Genomic DNA, 5093 nt, shown 5'->3' on the forward strand with positions numbered 1-5093 from the left:
ACGCCCCCCCTGCACTTGCCCTTCCACCGTTGCCTTTCACCCTGGCCGCAACAGGAACCGAGTTATGCTAATCAAGGTGTCATTAATCCCGCCGCCGTGGGTCCGTATCCCTGCGCAGGAGGTGTTTGCGTGGGCACAGGCCCGTGGTGGCGTGGGCACCCCCGTGTCCCCCCGCTGACAGCCGGTTGCTAGGAGGTAACGTCACCGTCACGGGGTCTCGCTGCTGGGGACAGCCCACGGCCCCGTCCCCAGCACTCATCCGTGGGACCGGGTAAGGAAACCCCTGGGCTCACAAGGATGGGAGCCGCGTGGGTGTAAATTCAGGAACTGTGGGGTGCGTCTGGGGCATCCGTGCCTTGGCGCTGAGCAGAGCCAGACCACAAAGCCGGGGGTCCACACCGGGAAAGCCGGGGCAAAAGCCCACCCACTGGGGGAAACACAGGTTTGCTGACCACGTTGCAGGGCTGGGAGAAACTAAACCCAGTGGCATTTCCAAAGCCAGAAGCTGTCATCCAAATCCAAGGTCACCGGTAAAACTGATAACGGTTATGGGTTGCAAGGGATCCCAAATAATCCCAGGTTTTGTTTCCCTTTTCCAGGCAGGACGCAATGGAGCCTTTTTCTCTCTCTGACCTGGGGCTCCTAACAGAAAACAAAGCCATTGAAAGGGTCCTCTGCCCCATGGCTGCGCAGCTCTGCCATCTAATCCTCGCCCTGGAATGGGAAGATGGGATTTGTCAGGCCTTTCCCAATCTAGGGGAGAATGCAGAAAAATTAACCAAAGCCACAGAAGAACTCGCTTCTGTTGCAAGAAGGTAAGTTTGGGGGGTGGCTCCAGGGCAGATTTGGGGGCTGGGAAGGAGGAGGAAGGGATGGCAAAGGAACTGGCAGGGAGCCTGCCTTCTCCTGCCTGGTGCTCCCTGCCTGCAGCCCGCTAACGTGAGGAGGAAGGGATGGGGAATGTGAGGGGGGGAATAGGATTAAGAAGGGAAAAGGACGGATGGGACAAAGCAGGGGTATGTGCTTGGAAGGGATGCGGCAAAGCAAGCAAAACCTCAACAAGCAACGTTTAAGCTTAAAGCAAAGTTTAAGCTTTAAGCAACGTTTAACACATCTTAAAATAATAGTCAGATAATTGACCGAATGCTTCAGTAACCTGTGGCTCAAACCCAGAGATTAGACACCCTATCTTCACGTGAATCACAGCCACTGCAAAAGGCTCTGAAACAGTCTGCAAATATAGCTAAAATCAGTTCAAGCCCAGTTAAGGTCTGGCGTGGCTAATTGTTGTGATAGAGCCTGCGACCGGCACGGCATCCTTGCCGCCACCCGCCGAGGCTGGTACTCACAGGACAGCGAGGAGCTGAGCCCGGCGGCTTCTGTTCCAGGTTGGCCGAGGAGTCCAGCGATGAGGTGGTCAAGGAGGAGACGCGTCCTGCAGCCGAGTCCCTCGTCCTGGCAGGGAGGTGCGTGCTGCTGGCAGCCCACAAGCTCCAGGTACAGCCAGAGAACCCTAACCACAGGGAGGAGCTGGCTGCAGCAGCAAAGAGGGTCTTAACGGAGACAGTGAAGGTAAGGGCAGAGGGGGACAGCGCCAGAGCCAGCAGGGGAGGAGGTCTGGCTGGGACGAAGCGGTGGGTAAGGGTGCAGCTGTAGGAGGGACAAGAGCTGCCCTCCACCAGGACAGGACCTGGGGCTAGGGGAAGCTCTAGCTGGAGCAATGGTGGTTTCTTCACCACGTGCTCGCTAGGGCAGGCCTGCTGAGCAGAACTCACCCCTTCTCTTCCCTACAAGGGCTGGGGTGTCATCTTGGCTGCGCAAGAGATGAAATAGTGAACAGGGATTCTTGAGCCTTAGCCACTCCGACCAATTTTTCTGCCTTTTTTTCCTGGTTAGATCCTTCAGATCGAAGATGCTGCTGGGACGAGGAGGATAATTGAGGCTGCCAGCTGGCTTTTGGAGTGCCTGGGCGTACTGCGCGATGCAGGGGACATGCCAGGACTGCTGGCTGCTTTCCGGGCCTTTTCCAAGGCCTTGCTTCTGCTGAGCAATCTGACAGCAAAGCACCTCGAGGAACTCAGAGCTTGTCCTCGACAGAAGAGCTTGGCCCAAACTTTGCAGCTCCTTCAGAAGTGCATTCCGTTGCTCCTTGCAGCCAAGCAGAGCGATCTGAAACGCTCCTGGGATTGGCAAGTCAACCTCTCCAAAGACTATGCTTTCCAGCTGACGGAGAGGACCATCAAAGAGCTCACTTCCCTGGTCGTGCGCAACACAGGCAGCAAGGAGCCACGGGACAGAAACGGGGCCTTCTCCCAGCACACAAGCAGGCTGCTGGCTCTCCTCTCTTGCCCAGACCCAGCATACCTCTCCGACAGCGAGTTCAGTGCTCACGTGGAAGCGGTCATTTTCTACTGCATGCTTCTAGCGGACTCGTCCAGGCCAGATCTGAAGCTGGACCTGGTAAAACATTGCTGGGTTCTGCTACGGCTGAGGCAGAGCATCTGCAGCCACATAAGCCAGCAGGAGGAACAGCCAGGACAAAGCTGGGGAGGAAGCAGCCTGGAGAAGAAATGTCACACCATGAGAGAGGAGGTGGAGGCTCTCGACCAGGCAGTGCTCACAGCTACTCTGTGCCAAATCTTCAACACTTTCTTTGAGGGTAAGGAGCCCCTGAGGCCTTTAGTTGAAGATGCCCTTAGCCTTGCTGGTACAGGGTGTTTTCCAGCAGGACAAGGAGGATTTTTAAAAACGCTTCAGCCCCGCACTGCCACTTTCTTCACACATGCTCAGCAGATGCTCAGAGTGGCAGACTTTGTTCTGGCCAGGTGCACCAAAACCCAAACTGCGAGAGAAATCGGAGAGCGGGTAGAGTATTTGAAGAGACTCCTTGCCAGTCTCCCTCCACTGCTCACAGAAATGAGCACAAATGCAGAAATGCTCAGCGCTGCTGAGCAACTGCAGTCCCTGCACCACGCGTGGGCTGGAACAACAGAAAGCCTCTTGCAGTGTTTTGAGGAGACAGTCAGCATGCATGAATTCCTTAAGCTGTCCATCCGGGAAATGGCCAAGCACAGGGAATGGTGTGAAAAGGCCCTGGGAAGTCAGGACCCCGAGAGGCTCTCTTGGCACGCAACTCGCCTCACCGTTTGGGCTCGGTGGGTGGTTGAAGCTACCACCAGGTACGTGGACAGAGCCACAGACCCCATTTTCAGGAATGGCTTGCTGGTTTGGGTTGAGCAACTGGCCAACTGCATCCTTGAGCTGAAAGCGGCCACAACCCTTTGTGCAGAGAGACTCTCCTGCCTCCAAACCAGGGATGTCTTTTCAAAGGCAGCGAACTGCCTGATGGATACCACTCGCCGTGTCCAAGACGGGCTGGATGGCTCCAACCACCCAGATATCCTCAGCCCTCTCCGGACACAAGTGCGAAGCACCGATGCCGCAAAGGCGCGTGAACCCAGCCTGTCGCACACCGGGCTAAAAACCGTTACTGATGGAGCTGCGTCGCAAGAAGGCATCTTAAGTCGTCCGTCTCCAGGAGCAGGTAACTTACACTCGGATATCGTTCCAAGGAAAGGAGATACGCACCCTGTCATTATGGCTCTCCTAGCAGCAACAAGAGCCCACGATCCAGCAGCTGTCAATGCTGCTTGCTCCGCCTTGCTTGAACTCTCCAACGGCTGTATCGATGCGGCAAAGGAAGCGCTGCCCGTTGCAGAGTCTCCCCAGACGGAGATGCTGGGGCAGTACCAGAGGATTGTATTACTGACACCATGTGTTATTAGCCTGGCCAGGGAAACAGCCCCAGGGCAGCTTCGTCATCCAAGCAGACTTCTCCACATGGCGCTCACCCTCTCAGATAGGATCTGTGAGACCAAAGAGTGCCTGGCAGCCGTGGCAGGCTCTTGGTATAGTCTGTCTCAGCAAGTATTTGGCTTTATCTTGTCTGCTGACTTTCTGAGAGGCAAACAGGCTCTGGACGAGACCATGATGGGTTTAGCAGGAGCAGTTCAGTTAGCAGGAGACATTGCAAGCATAGCCTGTAGTAAGGGAAATCCCATTTTCCCTGATGCCTGGGAGAGCTTTCTGCAGGTCCAAGCCAAGTTTTCCCGTGCTCAGAGGAACACCAAAGTGTTGCTTGAGAAAGCAGCGTCCTTTGAGGGCTCCTGCAGGCTGGGAAAGGCCAGCCTGGAGCTGCACTGTGTCCAGTGGGCCATCAGCATGCACGTCCTGCTGGCTGCCGTGGATCAGTTCATAGGCAGGGATGTCCTGTTCCTGAGGGAGCTGAGGAGCGCTGTGAGGAAAAAGCTTTGCCCACAGAGCCTCTTGGCTGCTGTGTCCGAGAATTCCTTGAGGCTGCAGGAGGCCGCCCGGCTCTCTTACTTGTCCTGCCCTGAAGACCGTGGCCGCAGTGAAATCCTAGTGCTCAGGGAGGAGATAAAGGTGCTAATGGAAGCACTGCTGGATGCCTCCAACACCCTCTTGGTCTCCCCACTGTCTTCTGCCAGCTTGCACATTCGCTTTGAGCTCCTGCAGAGAGACTTGGCCCTCAGGGCTAAGGCACTGTTGCTCCACCTGGAGGAGGTCAATAGTGAACACCTACGGGCCATCAGAGATGTCATCAGACTGGCCCTGTCCCCGCTCTCTCAAGAGGAGGGGGAGAGGAGCAAAGGGGCCTTTGAAGAGCAGGCAAGTCAGCTAATGGCTAACGTTCAGTGGGTCAGAACCACCCTCCAAGAGGTCCTGGAGGCCAGCGCTCAACTGCAGTCACAGGTGAACCTGCTCTCCGTCGCAGACCACCTCCTGGTCCTCACGTCCGACGCGGTGGGCAGTGCCAACCAGCTCTTCCAGGGCCACCAGGACAAAGTGCTTCTCCGCCTAGACAGCACTGCCTGGTACTGGGCAGCAAACGCGCACTACCTCGTCACGCAGCTTCGGGCTGTCCAGGGCATCAGTGGACACGTCCTGGGGCTCATCAGGCAACGCTTACAGAACACAGGGGACCAGCGTTCTCCAAGACAACACCACAGCACAGCCAAGCTCTTCCCAGCCCGAGAGCTTGATGCTCTGAGCCACACCAAGTCAGCAGAAAG

Source organism: Egretta garzetta, unplaced genomic scaffold (genome assembly GCF_000687185.1).
Source record: "Egretta garzetta isolate BGI_Z169 unplaced genomic scaffold, ASM68718v1 scaffold819, whole genome shotgun sequence".
Classification (NCBI taxonomy): Eukaryota; Metazoa; Chordata; class Aves; order Pelecaniformes; family Ardeidae; genus Egretta; species Egretta garzetta.